At 48.8% G+C, this 20,793-nt stretch overlaps 1 pseudogene across 1 annotated transcript in view; it reads left to right on the forward strand.

The window, feature by feature from the left end:
- The window catches only part of LOC147729622 (uncharacterized), a 98,239-nt pseudogene extending 78,177 nt beyond the window's left edge, over nucleotides 1-20,062 (forward strand). Inside the window, exons 7-8 of the transcript XR_015308338.1 lie at nucleotides 16,418-18,536; nucleotides 18,816-20,062. The product of XR_015308338.1 is annotated as an uncharacterized LOC147729622 (transcript). The remainder of the gene's footprint in view (nucleotides 1-16,417; nucleotides 18,537-18,815) is intronic.
- Nucleotides 20,063-20,793: the final 731 nt, after the last annotated feature.

Below are 20,793 nucleotides of genomic sequence, written 5' to 3' on the forward strand. Positions count from 1 at the left end.
AAATTAATCTATCAATCAGCACTCAGGCTATACCATCGAGCCTGTAGAAAGGCAAAAGCACTCTTTGTCTCAGAGTCTATCGAAAAGGCTATTAACCGGCCGAAAACCCTCTTTTCTATGGTTACAAAGCTAGCTGGCTCTAATACCGTCCCCACCCCATCCATATTGGGGGTAGTAGAATGCAATGAAATTGCGGACTTTTTTATATCTAAAGTAGAAACCATCTACAATACTTTGTCCTTAGCCACCCCAGCCCACCTCCTGACCCCCCCATTCTGGACTCTACGAGCCTACTATCCCAGGAGACTCAGATCGCGCACTGGCCCCTGCTAGACTCTATCACCCTGCTAGCCTGCATGACGAAGGTCAATTCCGGTTCTTCCTTGGATCCAATCCCCATGAACATCCTCCGCCAGCTCTCTCCTGATGTTCTACAAGTTATCCAAGAGCTCTTGAACTCCTCATTGCGGGAATCTATAGTCCCAGAGGAATAGAAAAAAGCCCTGGTTGTACCACTCTTAAAAAAAACCAGCGCCGACCCCAAGATGCTTGCCAACTTTCGGCCCATCTCTCTGTTGCCTATGTTCTCAAAGATCCTGGAGAGGCATGTTAACACCCATCTTTCCTCTCATGTGGAGACTATAGGTTTTCTACATCCATCTCATTTGTGATTTCGCTCCCACCACTCCACAGAAACTACCCTCCTACGAGTCACTAAGAGCCTACGCACTCGCCTTGACCATGGTGAGACCGCGGCGCTTATTCTCCTAGATCTAAGCGCCGCGTTCGACACGGTCTCACACCCCATTCTCCTGCAAGCTCTGAGAATGGCTGGAGTGACCGGCTCTGCCCTGCCCTTGCCTGGCTGGCTTCGTTTTTGAATAACCACACTTTCCAGGTTGTCTCCTCCGGCTCCTCTTCCTCCATCCGCTCATCTGTGTATGGTGTTCCGCCGGGGTCCTCACTGAGCCCTATGCTCTTTAATATCTACATGAGACCCCTGGCAACCATCGTGGAAGACGCTGGTCTATCCCTCTACTCATACGCAGATGACACCCAGATCCTTTTCTCCTCCTCAGCCGCAGCAAATGCTCCATCCGGTCTTAAACTTGGTCTCAGCCGGGTAGCAGAATGGATGCAGGCGAATCTCCTCAAGTTGAATGGAGATAAGACGGAGCACCTCTGGAGCCCTGCGCACTGGCCCCCAGAAATGAGCCCACCACCCCTTCCAGTGAGCCAGGTTCGCAACCTTGGCTTTGTCCTGGATGACTCGCTCTCCATGCGACAGCAAGTGGTCAAGGTGGCTGCCACGTGTTTCTCCATCTTGGGTTGGCTTCGAAAAATATTATGGATGCTCCCAGTAGGGGCCAGACGCTCGGTGGTCCAGGCTTTAGTCACCTCCCGCCTGGACTACGGCAATGCACTCTATCCTGGGCCACCTTGGAGCTTCGGCGGAGACTTCAACTTGTCCAGAATTCAGCTGCTCGCCTCCTCTGTAAGGTCCAATGGAGATCTCCAATCTCCCCTTTTCTTAGAGACCTTCATTGGCTCCGCATTGCCAACCGTGTAAAATTCAAGGCCCTTTGCATTGTGCATAAAATCAAGCTAGGGGCAGCTCCAGCCTACCTCCAAACTCTTGTCCAACAATACTCTACCTCCCGTGATCTTAGATCATCAAGCCATGGCAATTTTCTGATTCCACGCTTTAAACTGACCAGAATGGGCGGACGCTCTTTCTCCTGTGTTGCTCTTAGGCTATGGAATTCTCTTCCGGCTACACTGAAACTTGAACCATCTTTGTTGAAATTCCGCAGAGTCCTTAAAACCTGTCTCTTTTCTCAATAACAACTGAGATGTGCAATCACTACTTCTTTGGCGCCGGGAGACCCCCTGTGGTTAGCTGCGCGCCCTACAAATTCAAATACAATACAATACATTACAATCGAGTGTACTCCCCCTGCCTTACCGGTAATCAGCTGAAACACCTGTCGATCATAGAGAGCTGCCCTGGCGCTGGCCCATGAGGCCTGCTAGAGTGTCAGAAGCGTTCTGCGCTGCCTCAGTAGGATGGAGACAAAACTGAAGCCGGGGATTGGCAGGCTGGCTTGAAGCCTTTTGAGGCATACCCACAGGACGGCAACAGTGGCGGCAGATCCCGAGGCTCCGAACTGCATAGTGGGCAGGGCTCAGCGAGAGTCGCCGGCGCCAGGCCTTCTTCTTTGGATGGCCCCGAGGCTAGATGCATAGTGGAGCCGGATGCTTCAAGTAATTTTCTCGCTTGCTGGGCTTAGTAAAATCGCACAGTACTCCCAATAGCCCACCTCCTGCTAAAAATTAAAAGGTAGACACTGGTTATTTTGGTGCAGGGTTGTGCGGTTAGACCCACATGTAGGACAACTGGTGGAAAAAGGTGTTTGCTTTCTGCAAAGTGACCCTACAGAGCCACAGAGTAAAGCAGTGCAAGATGTACTGAAGTAGCATAAGTGAGAGCCTACCCTGGGCACTGACAAATACAAGAGGACCTGGAAGTCAGTGAATGATTGGTATATCATGGTGCATCTGTTCATAGCTGAGGAGAGTAGTTCAACGCGGGTGCCATTCTTTGGAAGTGGGACAGGCACAACACAAAAGAGACAGCGACCAAAGACACAAACCCTATCAGAGCTCACTCTATTAGAACGCTCAGGTTCCTACAGTAGGGGTTTCCTTCCTGCCATCATTTGTAAACCAAACACTGGGTGAAGTGGAGGAGACATAGAGTAAATCTCAACCCCCTTCACCCCCCAGTCAGTAGCGGTGCTGATTTTGGCATTAGAAATAAAGTGACAATGGTCCGCACTAAAGGCCCGAGCCCTGGCCAAGCCAAACAAATAGACAAGTGCACGGTCATTCTGGGCTGCGAAGGGGGTGCAACTGGTAATCCTGTACCAACTGAAGAAGAAGACCAATTGCCAGACCCCTCATTGAAAGATATTATGAAAGCAATCACAGACCTGTGTGGCACCCTGGAGCCTAAGCTTGACTCTTTGACGGAGGAGGTGAATCTGCTCAGGGTGGACTTCCGAAATTTAGCAGACAAAATGTCCACAGCTGAAATGAACATTGGGACCTGCAAATCAAAACTAAACGCCTGGAAGAACAGGTATCGGTCCTGACGAAACGGCAAACTGAAATCCTAGCCCACCTGGAAGACCACGAAGGCAGTACCCACTGCAATAATATCAGTTGTGGGAGTCCCGGAGGGAATGGAGGGACACTCAGTAGATCTCTTCGTGGTGGACTTAATTCTCAACACCCTCTAGTGTTTGTCCACCCTTTTCTCTGTAGAGCGGGCACATCGAGCACGGGGACCGCACCCTGGGGGCCCCCCTCTTACGATCATGGTCGAATGCTCAGCTACAGAGACAGAGATGCCTTCCTGCAGGAGGCACGCTTACGTGGCGACCTCTTCCGTGAAAACGCTACCATCCGCTTCTTCCCGGATTTCACTTTCCAGGTGCAGCGCCTAGGATGAACCTTCAATGCAGAGAAAAAGTTCCTTAGAGACAGAAATTTGAAGTACATCATTCTGTACCCCACCAAGCTCAAAGGTGTTGGCAGAAGGGAAATAGCATTTCTTCACAGCGCCGGAAGAGGCAAGGGAATGGTTGAGTACTGAGTGCTGTAAGACGGTTGGGCAAAGGGGCAAGCAAGAACGGATGCTCCCCATGAAAGAACAGTTGCTGAGGAAGAGAGGCCTGGGCTCCCCATCGTACCTGGCCGGTCAGACACAAGATGCAGATAAAAGTTCGCATTGAAGACCAATGTGACTCTTTCTTTTGGGTGTTGAGCGGTGGGGTTGGGGAAGGTGCCAGGAGATGAGGTAGACTTTTTAATCTCCATTGTTAGAAATTCACCCTGCAATTTAAGACTCTGCCCCAGAGACTCTTTCCGTCCTCGGGCAGCTACAGCTAGGTGCTGCCTACTAGGGAGCTAGGGGTATTGACTTATCCGTTCTAAATGGCATCCAAATCGACATTGACTGCGCTTTCGCCACCCTACTTTTCTTGTCATAGTAACACTGTTGGGGCGATAGGCACTCTGCACGTTGGGAATACGGCCAAGCAGGGATACAGGGATGCAGGGAAAGGGGGTGTTGTGGGAATTGTTTATCTTTTTTCAGATGCTCAATGTTGCTCTTATAAGACATAGCCAATACCCAACAAATGTACACACTGGGTTCCTAGCGAAGAGAAAAGTTGCACCTGGAACCTGACACATCTAAAACGGAGATGAAAACAGCAAGCATAGGTGCATAGACATGGAGTGTAAATGGACTGGGGCACACGATTAAACGTACGTTAGTCCTGCAGGACATTAAATGCAATGCCCCAGATGTGGTATTATTACAAGAGACAAACCTGAAGGGAAACTACTAAAAGGCCCTAGACCACTTTGGGTACAAGTTAGCGGCTCACACTGGATACACTGCGGGCTATCGGGCGTGGGCATCTTGTTATGTAACTCCCTGCCCCTGAAAAGTGGATTCAATTTGGCATGACGACGCAGGTTGCTGTGTGGCCCTGGCGGGCCGATGGGAGGGACACTCCCTAGCCTTTTGTCCATTGTACATCCCGTCTAAGCTGCCCAAAATTTTCCTTCCGAAAATCAGTGCGCTGCTGATGGGCTGCCCATGGGCACTCTTTTAGTAGGAGGCGTTGTTAATGCAGTGATGGACGCTGACTTAGACAGATCAAGGGGACACATTGGTAGGCAGATTCTCCTGGGCTTCCAGTCAGCCTGGTGGACCTATGGAGGATCCACAACCCAAATGAAAAATAATACACATACTACTCGGCACGACATGTGTCTTTCTTGAGGCCTGACTACCTACTCACACAACTAACTGGGTGGGGAGCTTTGAGAGGCCAACACACCTAGCAAGAGGTATTTCATATCACTCCCCGCTAAGCATTGTCCTCAAGGGCCCACTTATTAACAGGCCTGATTTCCCCAGGATAGATCTTTGGTACCTACGGGTCCCCAAAATTAGAGATGGACTTCACAAGGAAGTCAACCTGTACTTCAAAGAGAACGAGGGGTCTGTGACATCCCATCAGACCCTTTGGAAGGCTTTTAAGACAGTGCTGTAAGGGCAGGCCCAAGCGTTAATTGGAGGAAAGAAAAAAGAGGAAGCGTCTAAAGTCCATACCAGAGAGCAAGAAATACTGGCATTACAGCAGGAGACATAACTAGCTCTGTGCTAGCAAGATCTCCGGGCTCTGTCCGACAACGCGGCTCGGACGCATGATTTGGCGACACAGCAGGGTCAGGAGAGCTGTACAACCAATGCTCAGAATGTTCGATGAGGAGAGGGAAACTGGCTCCCTACCCACAGACCAGCGCATAGACATGATAGCGGTAATACATAAGACGGGCAAGCCTCCAGAAAGCTGCAGTTCATACAGGCCGATCTCTCTCCTAAATGTAGAGGCAAAGGTTATTTGCAAAGGTCCTAGGAAATAGGTTGGTGACTACCCTCACCACCATCATCCACACTGACCAATCTGGCTACATGGTGCACAGAAGTACCCGTCACTACTTACGTAGGTTATATGGAGTCTTACACATGACAAAGACCCCAGCAGACTGCCTTTATGGCACTAGATGCCTCAATGGCCTTTCGCAGTTTAGAATTGCCCTATCGGTTCGCTGTGCTGTCCAGACTGGGTTTCGGTCCAAAATTCTGCAGCTGGAGGAAACTACTTTACCAAGCGCCGCTGGCGTGGGTGAAAGTCAATGGGGAGGTGTCAAGACACATTGTGCTGTATAGGGGAACCAAGCAGGGATGCTCCTTGTCACCCCTGCTATTTGCCCTGTCACTGGAACCCTTGGCAAGTTCAAGTTCAAGTTAAGATTTATATAGCGCACTACTCACCCAGAGGGTCAAGGCGCTTGGGAGAGGAGTTGTTCGTTACTTATCAAATAACCAAGTTTTGAGTTGTTTTCTGAAGGAGAGGTGGTTCTGTGTGAGGCGATGGTGGGTAGGGAGAGAATTCCAGGTTTTGGCCGCTAAGTAGGAGAAAGATCTTCCTCCCATGGTGGCTCTTTGGATGCGTGGGATCGCGGCGAGGGCTTGATTGGACGATCGAAGTTGGTGTGTGGGGCTGTAAAAGGTCAGGCGTGTGTTGAGGTATTTGGGTCCTAGGTCGTAGAGGGCTTTACATATCATTGGGAGGAGTCTTGGTGTGGTCGAAGTTTAAGACGTAGTGCGTTCAGTTAACGCTTGCATGCCGAAGAATAAAGATAGTTTTACAGAGCTCTGTGCGTGGTCATTTGCAGGCTCCAGAGCTAGGTAAGGATGCAAAAGGTCCCACAACATGTTAAGGTCCCAGTCAGGATGATTTCCCCTCATGCCATCCCTGCCAGTCACTCAAGGAAGTTGAGCAGGAATGCATCCTGAGTGGTATTAGGTGAATACAGTGTTGCTATTGTGAGAGAGTACCCCTCCAGTGTCCCTACCAAGATAAGAAAACTGCAGTCGTTGTGTGTACTTGTGAACTGTCATGGAAAGGTTGCGCCACATGTGTGTGGCCACTCCCCTTTGTTTAGTGTTAGCAGATGGGTAGTAACTCATAGGGGATGCCCCGTGCTTACATTTCCCTTAGTCTTTGTGTAGGAGGTGGGTTTCCTGGAGGCATATCTGTTGTGGCCCCATGAAGGCAACCCCAGATGGCACCTCGTTCATTGATTTGTCTCAGTCCCAGAGTGTTAAGTGAGATTATCTGTAACATTGTCGTGTTTGGAGCAACAAATCTCGTATACAAAAGTGCAGTTGGTCGGTCAGGAAAAGTCTCTCGGGTGGACAGTCTGCCGGTGCTTCACCCCAAAAACAAAATATTCCCCGAAACAAACCAAAACAGCAACATAAACGAAAACCAACTGTAAGAAGTATCTATATATTATGCCAAAGATGGTATGTCTCCACCTCTTCTGATCGGTGGGTGATGGCACCAGGTTTGCATGTCCACCCCCATCGAGGATCGGTTTACTTCAGGCTTTCACAGCAGGTCTCCTCAGAGCAATAAAGTGTTCCTTCATCTATGTCTTTTGGGTCACGGTGGGGTCCAACCATGCCCAGGGCTGGACTGGCCATACCGGGCATCAGGTTTTTCCACAGGAGACTGAAATGGTGGGGGCTGGTTTTGCAGTGGTGGGTGCTGGTTTTGCAGTGGTGCTCCATTATAGGCCCCCGTAACAAAAGCAGCAGTTATTTACACTTGCTCCCCCCTCCCTCCCAGGCTGGTCCAACAAAATTGCCAGAGCTGCTTTCAGTTCCCTGTCCAGCCATGACCATGCCTATTGTGGGGCCTACTCCTATAGCTCATCCTCTGTCCCGGAATTATAGGAGGTGGTTCACTCAAGGTCCGTATCTCTGTATAATTTTGTCCTTGGGTGCCTTCCCAGGTAGCAGCATCCGCTCAACCACCAGAGCATGTCTTATTCTTCCACTAAGTGGTCCTCTCAAGTATCTATTCTTCTCTGGCCCCCTTTCAGTGAGCACAGGTCCGCCCATGTTGTCCTCTGTCCCCACGGTGCAGATCCAGCAACCAGCCTTGGTAGTCCGCTGGGTGCACAGCTCCTTGCTCTAATGGCCTTTGTACTCCCGGACTTACTGGCTCTCCGGCTCCACCTGCCTCCCACTCCAGAGGTGTTGCGCTCTCCTCAGAAGCATGGGCCTGCCTCCAGGGACTCCGGGATGTTACCTCCCTCAGCCGAGAGAATCCACTGGGTCCTACCTTCTCTCGGGCTTGCCGCGTGTCTCGGCGGTCCTGTCCTCAGCACACTTCTTCCTCTGTTGATGCCTGTCCCAAGGCCAGGGTGCCAGTCCTCAATGTTTCCATTGGTCGTGTGATGCATATTTTTACTTAACTCAGTACTCAGTAACAGTTATAAAAGCGAATGGCCAGCTGGAGCAAGGGCAGGGAGCATCTCCCAGCTTCGCTATCTTGGTCACGACCCATGTCTGTATATTTTAATTATAGTGCCACAAGAGACAGGAAGCACATTATGCAAATCAGCGTTGGTCCTACTCCGATCAGAACAGCCCATCCCAAACAGCCATGCAACATCCCCTCTGAGAGGGAACGCACGGTGCCCCCTGACTGGTTTCAACATTGTTGGGCCTCATCTGTGACTTACAGCTTCAATCGTAGGCACAGTGAACCACAGGACCCAAGTCGGGGAATGCCAGTTTCAACTAGGGCATCACACTGGGAAAACAAAACAGTGATAAGTGGAATGCTTGATTTAATCCCAGCCACTGTTTACTATTGGCCATATTCCAGTCTGCTGTGTTTTTTAGTTTGCTGTGCCACTATAGCCATGGTGCAATTGTATGCAAGTTAGCAATAGTTCAGCATCAAGGCTGAGTGGTCTGTAGTCTGGCCTGAGTGATAAAAGGTGGGTGACTTGGGTGCGAGAATTCCACCCATTACTTTTTCTTGTTTTAACGGGACCGCATAAAGACGATTGGTATGCCTAAACAAGCGTCTTGTGCTCTCTGTGCCATGGGATGAAATCCACACCTCACTGGTGAGGCCCAACCATTCTGAGATGACTTGTGATCCCATTCAGAGAGGATGTGACTTGAAGGTTTGGGCTTTAACGTTTCCATTGGAGCAGGATAAAGCCTGGTTGGTATATAGCCGCTCCCTGGCCAGTGTTCTAGTAAAGCTAGTTGTGGGTATTCAAAGACCAAGTTGGAAATTCAGAGCAAAGCAGCCCGATTCTTCTTTTGTTTAGTCTGGCTCTGAAAGCTCACCATTTTCTCCTAATTAGCGTTTTTATGCAGCTTAAGACACTGTGCATCACTCGTAAGAGAATCTATGTTTGCATTTCCTTATCCCAGCAAAAGTTATCACACAGAATCCTATGGCCCGCTACTCAAACTATCCTTTCTTTCCTTCGTTCCTTCCAGCAGCAGAACCGTACCTGTTCTACATTCACTCCCTATGGAACAACCTCTCTTTACGCTTTATACTCAAAGGGATATTCATAGATTTTGCACACGGTTGAAAATACACCCCTTTCTTTGGTCTGTAGAGTAATTTTTCCTTACTCTACTTCTAGTGGAGCTTCGCCTTTCATGAATACTAATTCACTCCTCCTTTGTTTTAGCCATTCCAAAGACCAGCAAGCAAATCCCTGTTTACTAGTCTTTGCTTCAGAGCGTTTTTCATGTTCAGTCAGTGTTTTACTATCCTACCTGCCATCATCAACTTTCCACAGTAATGTCAATGTTGGATATACTTTGCTTCACTCTAGATTCACTGGACTTAGGGATTTACCCTCCTCAGATAAATCCATTAGTCCATTCACCCCCATCATATGCCAAAATCGTCACATGAATCCTTTGGCCCTTTCACTCCTGTCATACCGTCTGTCATCCTACCTGATTGATTGTCTGGTTCCTGTAGACTCTGTAAAAGATAATTGGTGGGCCAGGTAAATAGCCCCTTTGCATCATGATGTGATTCTTGATTTTGTTTTTTAGCACTTAACAAAAATGTAACTAGAGATAATTTCTTTGGAAATCCTGTTCTACAGTATTAGGGGTGTCTTTCAAAGATTCACATGCCTGAATCATTCCCCGTTGTCGGAGTGGGAGTCCCACGGTACATAAAAAAGCAATAAAATGCCATAATACATATAGCAAATATTAGAAGTACCCAACCAGGAAGTAAAGTAGCAACAGCTACAGTAGAAAAAACCTTCACAATCGTGACTATCCTAGTCATTATGTATTAGTCCAAACTGCAGCCAAACAGACGACAGCACCCACCAGAATGTTCTCCCCAGAGGCTCAGGCTCTCAGATTTTCTACCGCACGTCGTGTGAAGGGAGTCTCCCTGAGCTCTGCTCAGTTTTCTTCTAGATTAGTTAGTTTCTTCAAGTTTTTCAGATGTCTACTTCTAAATCCCTGTTCAGGGCCTGTGATTCTTGTGGGAAGCAAAGGCTATTCAAAGAAGATCCCCACAAAAAATTATATTGCCTTTATCCTGACCATAAGGCAAAGGAGTGCAAGATCTGCCGGACCTTCCCCCCTAAGACCATCAGGGACAGAGAAGGACGACTGCTGTTGTGGCTTAACAGACTCAAGGACAAGGAGGACTCTTTGTCTGAGGTAGGAAGCATTGCCTCTGGTTCTTCACTAATTGCTATTAAGAGGAAGGCCGAAACTGAAGTTTCATCTCCAAGGGCGAAGGTGACGAAGAAGGCCCAATCCTCTCTGGATACTTCTGGGCCTAATGATTCAAAAAAGACTCTTCCACCTGTTAAGATGGATAGTACGCCCTCTAAGAAGTCTGGGAAATCTGCAGTTCCCAAGAAATCTTCAAAGTCTGTGCCTCCTCAGTTGCCACCTTTGACAATTTCAACGTCAAAAAAGGATTGTGTTTCCTCTCATGTGGCCACGTCTACCACCTGCACTATGACTTTCTCTTCACCGAAGCCGGCTCTAGTGATGTCTTCGGCCTCATCGCCTACGCTGGTTCATGTGCAGATCAGGCCTATCTCGTCGTCGACTATAGTCCCGTCGACGACGGCTAAGGTACCGTCGACGAGCTCCTCGTCTGCGAATCTGATGTCGACGGTTGGCTCCCCGTCAACGAAGAAAATTTTGCAGTCGACGAAGCTCTCGCCGACGACGTTACCGTCGACGATGAAATCCTCGTCGACTATGAAATCCACGTTGACGAAGCTACCGTCGACGACCTCGACGACGTCCCCGTCGACGATGGTACCGTCGACGAGGCAAACAATTCAGCAGCAAAAGGCAGGTGCGACGGAGGAGATCCCATCGACGCCACCTCTGTCAAGCTGCACTACCTTACAAGTCTGGTCAGCACAGTCATCGGGGAAGATGATATGGAGGAAGAAATGCATGAAACGGAGCCTTTGTCACACGAGGACAGGCCTGCTCCCGGCATGCAAATGCCGGAGGAATTATTTCGCAATCTACAGTACATGCTCAGCGACTATTATAGGCGTTTCCCACCTTCAGAGTCAGGTGACTCTCAGGTATATACGCCAAGACCTAAAATAGCGACGCCGCTTTCAAAGCAGGCACAGCCAGTTGTTTCTGTGACGTTGGAGGAAGGACGTCCAGCATTGTCTGCGTCACAAGTCACAGCTCCTCGAACAGGAGATGAAGAGTACTCAGATCATGAGGAGCAAGAAGAAGGAGAATTAGACAATAGGTCAGAATCGTCGGAGTATGAGGATTACAATGCAAACACGCCCTCTCCGGCAGAACCTACTACATCAGAGTCACCTCCTGTGGACATTGCCTCATTCCACAAGATCAACAAAGAGGTTCATGATAACTATGGAGTCAAAACAAGAAGACGGCTTCTTGTATGACATCAAGTCTACGCCACAAAAACAGAGTTGGACCATTCCAATCATAGAATTCATATGGAAGGAAGGACTGAAGATCATGTCCAAGCCAAATTCTTTGCCAGCAGTGCTCCCGAGAGTGGATAAAAAATATAGGGCGCCAAATTCATCTCCAGCGTGCCTCTATGGACAAGCGAAAGCAGACTCTGTGGTAGCGCAGGCAGCGCAAAAGAGGTCTTCTAACCCAACATCTCAGGTCTCTGTTCCGCCAGACAAGGACGGTAGACGTCTAGATTCTATCGGGAAAAAAGTTTCTACAATTGCAGCTACAACTATTAGAGCCGCTAACTCTCTAGCCATATTAGGGAGATACGATAGGCAGATGTGGTCGGAAATCTCGCCGTATGTGGACAAACTCCCCGAGCCAGATCGAGCTGAAGCAAAGAAGATCCTTCAGGAAGGAGAGTGCGTCTCGTCTGGGATGATTGATGCTGCAGTGGACGTTCCTGCCACAGGTTTTCGTCAGCTAGCGGGTGCAGCCGTTCTCAGGAGGCAAGGATGGTTGAAGGCAACATCCTTTCAGCAGGAGGTCCAAACAAGGATTATAGATATGGTATTTGATGGAGAGTATTTATTTGGAAAGCATGTTGACGATGCTCTAGAAGCCATCAAGAAGGATACTGAGACAGCACGTTCGCTGGGCACTTTAAAATACAGGAAGTCTTCCTTTCGTGGAGCAAGAGGAAGAGGGAATTTCTCTAATAGAGGAGGCTATAACCAACCCTTTCAGCAGGAGGTCCAAACAAGGATTATAGATATGGTATTTGATGGAGAGTATTTATTTGGAAAGCATGTTGACGATGCTCTAGAAGCCATCAAGAAGGATACTGAGACAGCACGTTCGCTGGGCACCTTACAATACAGGAAGTCTTCCTTTCGTGGAGCAAGAGGAAGAGGGAATTTCTCTAATAGAGGAGGCTATAACCAACAGCGCTCCTATACTTCCGCCCAGGGAAACCAAAGATACCAGCCATATCGTCAACAGACTTACGGACAGAGAAAAGGAAATTTCTCTCAGTCTCGAGGAAAATCCAACTATCGAGGAAGAGACAATAAGAAGTGAGAAACGCATCCTGCCGCCACTTTGTCCCAACCCGAACCAAATTGGAGGAAAAATATCCCAAAATTACTTAAATTGGTCCAAGATTACCACAGACAAGTGGGTTCTGGATGTGGTAGCCAGAGGTCACATTTTGGAATTCGTAAAAACTCCTCCAAACTCCCCCCCCAAGAGGACCGCCTCCAGCACATCTCAAGGAGCTGTTTGCCCAGATCAACACTATGATTCGGAAGGGAGCAATAGAAAGGGTACCTCATCATCAGAAAGGAAAAGGCTTCTACTTAAGATTTTTCCTTATTCGCAAGAAGTCGGGGGAATGGCGACCCATCCTCGACCTGCGTGCCCTAAACAAATTCCTCAAAAAACTGTCATTCAGGATGCTGACACTTCAAGAAATCCTCCAATTTCTTTCGGCGGGAGAGTATATGGCAACACTCGATCTTCAGGATGCATACTTCCATGTTCCAATTTTTCCCAGGCACCAGAAGTTTCTAAGGTTCAGAGTGGCTGGCAGGGACTTCCAGTTCAAAGTTCTTCCCTTTGGACTGCGCTCAGCCCCCAGAGTGTTCACGAAGATACTGGCCCCGGTGGCAGCCCACCTTCGATTGCAGTCGATACAAATATATCCATATCTAGACGATTGCCTTATCAAGGCCAGTTCTTTCGACATGGTAAAAACTCACATTCAAAAAACTCTGTCACTGATGCAAAGCCTGGGTTTCTCAGTGAACTTCGAGAAATCGCACCTCACGCCAGCAAGGAGAAAGACTTTCTTGGGAGCGACACTGGACACCAAGCTCGCCCAAGTATTTATCTCAAAGGAGAGACAGGAAAAGATACAACTGTTGGCTGCGGCACTGTTGTTAAAAAGGTGCGTTTCAGTGCGCATGTTCAAGTCCTTCATCGGGATGATTTCTTCCTGTATTCTTCTCACCCCCAACTGTCGTCTTCGGATGAGGCCCTTGCAAGAGGAGCTCAGTCGCCAGTGGTTACAGGTGTCGGGGTCCTTCGAGGATATCATACAAATACCACCTCGAATGCGAGAAGCGATTCAATGGTGGAGTCAAGGTTGCAACATACAAGTGGGATGCTCTTTCCTCACGGAAGTGCCCAGGTTCATAGTGACAACAGACGCTTCAATGACAGGCTGGGGGGCACACCTCCAAGGCATGATGGTCAGCGGAAAAAGGAACAAAATCCAAATGAGATGGCACATAAACAGGCTAGAATTGCATGCCATCTTTCTAGCCCTGAAGTCCTTTCAGGCGAACCTAGAAGGCGCCACAGTCTTGATTCGGACAGACAACACCACCTGCATGCATTATCTAAACAAACAGGGAGGCACAAGATCAGCCCGGCTGTCGCAACAGGCACAAGAGATTTGGAGTTGGGCCCTGACTCACAATATCCATCTGTCAGCTGTCCATGTCCCGGGAATCGCGAATGTGTTAGCGGACTCTCTCGGCAGATCCACAGGCTGCACTCACGAGTGGGAACTACATCAACCATCTCTAGACCGCATCTTTCAGACTTGGGGGCATCCGGATCTGGACTTGTTTGCGACGCACCAGAACCGGATATGTCCATACTTTGCAAGCTGGTTTCCCCACAAGGACTCGTGCGGGGATGCCCTTTCGATGAGTTGGAATCAAATATTCGCTTACGCTTTTCCACCGATACCTCTGATCCCGAAAGTCATCAAGAAGATGAAGAAGCAGCCATGCCGGTTGATACTGATTTCTCCACGATGGCCCCGGCAATACTGGTTCACCAAGCTACTCCTTCTCTCGGAATGCAACCCTATCCAACTTCCTCGCATTCCGAATCTTCTCTCCACCCAGAAGGGCAGGGTGTACCATCCGGATCCGAACTCGCTGAAATTGTCAGCTTGGCTCCTCAGCACATGGAATTTGCACACTTAAACATTCCACAGGATTGCCAGGAGGTACTGGCGAAGGCCAGAGCTCCATCTACGATCAAGACCTACAAACTTGAGTGGAGGTGTTTCTGTGCATGGTGCCAGTCTAATGGTCTTCATCCCATTCATGCCAAACCAGAGCAAATTCTTCCCTTCTTTTTGCACTTGGCCAGATTGGGTTTGGCGCATTCTACTCTTAAGGTCTTCCTGGCTGCCATTTCTAGATTTCGTCAAGATGGATCAAATTCTTTGTTTTCCGTGCGGATCATACAGCAATTTTTCAAAGGATTGTTTCGTATGTTTCCGCCTGTGCAGAAACCTCCACCTACATGGCATCTGAATGTCGTACCAACTCAGCTCATGCGTCACCCTTTTGAGCCGATCCATAAGGTGGACCTGAAATTTTTAACATGGAAAGTGTCATTGTTACTAGCTTTAACATCTGCTAGAAGGGTTAGCGATATTCAGGCATTTACATCTAGATCGCCTTTCATCCAATTCACCACGGACTCAGTAGTACTACGTACTAATCCAACGTACATGCCAAAAGTGCCTTTGGATTTTCATCTGAATGAGCCGGTTGTCCTCAATACATTCTTTCCAACCCCACAGTCGCCGGCTGAACGAGCACTGCATTCGTTGGATATTAGAAGATGTCTCAAGTTTTACCTATCAAGAACCTCTGCCATCCGCAAGACAGACCAACTGTTCGTGGCTTATGGCCGGCAGCGCCAGGGCTGTGCAGTTTCAAAACAGACCATTGCTAGATGGGTCTTCTCTACAATTGGACTTTGTCATCAGCAGGCCGGTAGACCCTTACAGGCCTTGCCAAGAGCACACTCTACAAGGGCGGTTAGCTCTTCCACTGCCCTTTTTGCTGGTGTCCCTCTTCGACAGATCTGCAGAGCTGCTACATGGTCTAGCAGACACACCTTTACTAGACACTACTGTCTAGATTCAGCAGACGACGCAGATGCTTCGGTTGGAAGAGCAGTGCTGCGCAATCTTTTCAAATAAGGTGAGCCTCTGTTTCCACCTCCTCCTCTATGCTCTTTAGACGTTATTCAGATGTTGATGATTATTGTTATACATGTATACTGTATTTAAATATATATATATATATATTTGATACTCTGACGTCTACGAGCGTTATGCTAGGAGTACTGCTTACTATTCTGATTCAGGCATGTGAATCTATGAAAGACACCCCTAATACTGGAGAAGAACAATAGTTACTTACCTGTAAACAGGTGGTTCTCCAGTATTGGTGTCTTTCATAGATTCACATGCAACCCGCCCGCCTTCCCCCAGAGACTCACTCAGGCATTATGGGGTTTCACTCCTGTGCGAGAAAATCTGAGAGCCTGAGCCTCTGGGGAGAACATTCTGGTGGGTGCTGTCGCCTGATTGGCTGCAGTTTGGACTAATACATAATGACTAGGATAGTCACGATTGTGAAGGTTTTTTCTACTGTAGCTGGTGCTACTTTACTTCCTGGTTGGGTACTTCTGATATTTGCTATATGTATTATGGCATTTTTTTTTTGCTTTTTTATGTACCGTGGGACTCCCACTCCGACGACGGGGAATGATTCAGGCATGTGAATCTATGAAAGACACCAATACTGGAGAACCACCTGTTTACAGGTAAGTAACTATTGTTCTTTTCTTTAACAAGGAAACCAAATCTGACTTTGGACCTTTAACTGATCCTTTCTGTGCCCTCCTGTTGTTACTATTAGCCATGGTGGAAAAAGTGCTTCATGGGGATACTGGAGATGAGTATTTCAGCCTAACATGTTCTAATCATGTGCTAGAGAGCACCACTGAAGATGTGGTGGTGAATGAGCAAGTACCTCTGAATGATGTCCAGTTATCTTGCTTCCTAATGTGACAAATCCCTGGTCCTATTTGAAAGTGTGTGTGTGTTTTTATTGACTATAAAGATCATGCTTTTTAATCTGTGGTGGTTATTAAAATGTTTTTTTCCGTCTGCCTCAGGTGTTAACACATCCAGAAACACCATCAAAAATCAACAAGGAAGCCACTTGGAGGGAGCATCAATTAGCAGTGAATGTGAGAACAACATTGTTCACAAAGTAGATGTCATTCAGCACCATAGCATCAATCCAGAATATTCTATCATCCCATACACTCATGACAATGGCTTCCCTATTTGGTCACCCCGAGTTAAACGTAAAAGAAACCACAAGGGGAAGAAGATGCAATTTGTTATGGCCAAAACTAAGCAAAGTATCAATAAGTTGACTCCCATCGGTTCATATCAAAATATGCAGACTGAATCAGAACTGTATATTTGTAGAAAATGTGGAAATTGCTTTCAGCAGTCTCTGAAAGAGACTGTCCGTGATCAAAGCAATATGGAAAGGCAGCCAAATATTTGTGATGATTGTGATAAGAGTTTCCATCAGTTAACCAACCTTAACAATGATCAGGTGGAACACATGGGAGAGAAGCCACACAAATGTACAGAATGTGGGAAGAGTTTCAGAATAGCACAGTCTTTGTTGATACACCGGCGAGTACATACTGGAGAAAAACCCTATACATATAATCAGTGTGGGAAAGATTTCAGACAGCTTCCACACCTTGTGAAGCATCAACGAAGGCATACAGGAGAGAAGCCTTACGTTTGTATTGTATGTGAAAGAGGATTCATAAATTCATCAAACCTAAAGCGACACCAAGAAGTACACACCAGAGAGCTGGGTATACCCTAACCCAGAAAACTGAACTTAGTTAGCCGAGCATTTGGAGTTGCTGGTGTTATGCAGGTTGCTAACATGCTTTGACTGGACAACAAAATTACCTCCTGTCTTCATAAGTATGCAGAAAGCATAACTGAACTTGGAAACAATAAAAGAAAAGAAATAGATCTATAAATCAGAGTCTTATCATGAGTGACAAAAGTCAATGTTTTTTAACTTATAAACCTAGGCAAATAATATACAGCTTCGAATTAAGTAATCTGAAGATTATTGTTTCTCGACTACCTTATTAATTCATGCTTAAAAAACACAGTAGTGCACTGCTTTACGAACGAAGCTCCACATAAATTAGGAGTCCCCAGATGGCTAATGGAGATGAAAAGGGCCACACTCAACTTAGTCGCTCGGAGCAAGGCTAAGCAATCACCATGCAACTTCTGTGAGGTACCACCCTACCTTCACCTCTCCTGTTTTTTCTATGGGGAGATCCTCATACCTGTAAATGTACTACTTAGTAATAAGGGTGGGAGGTACTAACCGCCATATTCATGAAAATCGGCATTTGCGATTCTGTAATAGCGAAAAAAAGCGAATCGCTATTCAGAAATCGCAAATCCGAATTCATGAAGAATTGCGATAAAAAAAGCGATTCGCACGCGATCGCAAATTCCGTTAGCGATTACCGATAATCGCAGAAAAATCGCTATTTTCGGCTACCCGCGCCGGGATTGCGAACTCGCAAATAACGATATCGCTATTTGCGATATCGTTATTTGCGAGATGGCAAACTCGCGAGATCGGGAAAACGGGAAGTCGCATTTCGAGCCCAGTGATGACATCACAACCAGAAAGCTGCCAGTTCCCACCCCCATTCTCCACAGTGAGGCTGACTGAGAGGGAGCAAGTTGGAGAGCTGCTGGAATAGAGGAGAGAACTACAGATCCACAACTCTGCTACAATGTCTGAGGAACCTGTACCTGGCACCAGCAGCTCGTCTGGGCGCAAAAGGAAACTAAAATTTTCCGAGCAGGAGCTAGAACACCTGATAGAGGGGGTGGTGGCCAACCATGAGAAACTGTTTGGAAAAGATTCCAGGAGGGTCCCTGAACAAGAGAAACGTCGGATATGGCAGGGGATTGCCTCCACTGTTAACTCCATGGGAGTGGCGGACAGGTCCCTAGAGGAGTTAAAGAAACGCTGGTATGACCTCCGAGGCCGTGCCAAGGAGAAGGTGGCGGCGCGCCTTGGAGAGTCGTCGGGCACTGGAGGAGGTGGACCAACAGTCCCACCCAATACTGCCATGGAGGACCAGGTGGAGGACACCCTGGAGAAGGAGGCCTGTATAGGATTCACACGACTCGACTCATCCCGCACCACCCAAGACACCCAAGGTAAGTGGCATGCGACTGCGACCCTGCCCCCTATGAATGTCCATGACCAAATAGGCTCCCCTAATGTCCCATAGGCATGCCATAGTTGCACATCAAGGAATGTCCTGATGCATTGTGGGAGATGTAGTCTGGCCACAATGTTGTAGTACCACAATGCAGCCAGACAGGTCCCAAAGCACACAAAGCCACAGCCATTCAGGGAATGTCACCCAGCATGCATGTAGCAACTGCACGTCTGCCAGACACATGCAACTAATGATCCACCACTTACCCCCACAGGTGGCGAAAGCAGCGATAGTGAAAGGCTGCAAATTGATCAGGAGGTCCAGGAGGAGGAGGTGCCACCACCAACCCAGGCACCAGCCCCTGCCGCTGCTACAACACCAGCAGCCAGATCCACCTGCAGTGTCCCCCCTGCGACTGGAGCAGCACCCACAGCCGCTGCCAGGCCAGCTACCATTGTGCCTCCTGCTACCGCTGCACCAGCTAGAGCCGCAGCCAGAGCAGCTACCAATGTGCCCCCTGCATCTGGCACACCAGCAACACCAGCTGTCACACCCCCTGCATCTGGCGCACCAGCAACACCAGCTGTCACACCCCCAGCAGCTGTCGCCACAACATCCGGGCCTGCGCCAGTTGCCACACAGCGGCCAGCCACAAACTCAGGCCAGCAGGGCAGGCGTGGCAGGTCACGCCAGCACTCCACTCCAGCAAGCAGGCGGGCCAATGGACAGGGACTGGCGCGTCTCAGCTTTGAAAGACGCATGTTGCGGATACACCAGCGCCAGGCACGACAGCAAGGAGCTATTCAGCTGCAGCTCCATAGGATAGGGTGCAATGTGGCCACAATTGCAGGCCACATGGACGGCATGAGGGCGGCCATGGCAGGTGTGGGGGAGCGCTTAGACAACATGACTGCAGCCATGGCAGGTGTGGGTGAGGGAATGGCCCGCATGGCTGCAGCCATGGAGGCCAACACCGCTGTGATGTCCACACAGCGCAGTGCAGCACGCCGCCGCCACCGTCAACTTATGAGCCGGCTGGCCTCATACAGCAGGGCGAATTATGTAGCTGCAAATGCAACTTCTCTGTTGGCGCGGCGCTCCCTGACACAGCAGCACCAACTAGTCCAGTGCAGTGAGGACATGACCAGGGTCCTGGAGCACCTCACCACGGCCGTCATGGCACTACACCCTCCAGCAATACCATCCACTGTGGGGGGTGATGATGCTAGTGAGGGGGCGTCCAGCGTCAGCAGCCACTCAGCCTCACAAATCCCACCACACAGCCGCAGCACCAGGCCCACGCCAGGTCCTGAAGCCCCGGAGGAGGATGCCCCTCACAGGCGCTTGGGCGCAACGCGCAGTAGGCGCACCTGAGAACTTCAGACTTTCATTGGCACAGGCTGACGTTAAGCCTGCCATGTTCTAATACACAGCAGTATGCTGTAATACTGTTAGTGGGAGTTATTTGTACTGGAACCTTATTTATTTTTTGTGAATTGAACAAATACATTTATTTTGCTACACACATTAGCGTTGTGTCATCATTACATTTTGCATGCATTGTTGATTTGTGGTGTGATGGAAGAGGTTGTACTAGAAACTGTTCACTGTGATGTGGTTGCGACGTCTGTGCCCTTCTGCTGGGTTCTCCCCATGTGCATGGCGCGCATGTGCAGGTGGCCGGTTGTCCCCCTCAGATTCACTGCCAGAGATGTCAACAGGTATCCGGCGCTTGGTTGCAATGTTATGTAGTATTGCGCAGACAGCCACAATGCGGCAGCACACTGCAGGACTGTAATACATGGCCCCACCTGTCTTGTGCAGTATGCGGAACCTGCTCTTGAGCAGGCCAAATGTCCTTTCTATGCAATTCCTTGCCCGTATGTGTGCAATATTGTAGCGCCGTTGCTGGGGTGTAGCAGGGTTGAGGTATGGGGTCAGGAGGTATTCACGGAGGGCGTAGCCACTGTCACCTGAATGAGAGGAGCAGATGGTGATTGCCTGTGCTGCGCTGTTACATCTTAGCAATGTGACATTTTCAACAAAGTGTACTTACCAAGTAGGTGTCCTTCCCCAAACTCTCCCCTGACCAGTCGTGTGTGGAGGCCGCTGTGCCGGAATATGAAGGAGTCATGGGTACTCCCTGGGTACTGTGCGACAATGCCAGTGATGTATGTCTTAGCATTGCAGACCATCTGGATGTTGAGGGAGTGGTAGGACTTTCTATTGCGGAACATATACTCCATGGCAGC

Source organism: Lissotriton vulgaris, chromosome 2_1 (genome assembly GCF_964263255.1).
Source record: "Lissotriton vulgaris chromosome 2_1, aLisVul1.2, whole genome shotgun sequence".
Lineage (NCBI taxonomy): Eukaryota > Metazoa > Chordata > Amphibia > Caudata > Salamandridae > Lissotriton > Lissotriton vulgaris.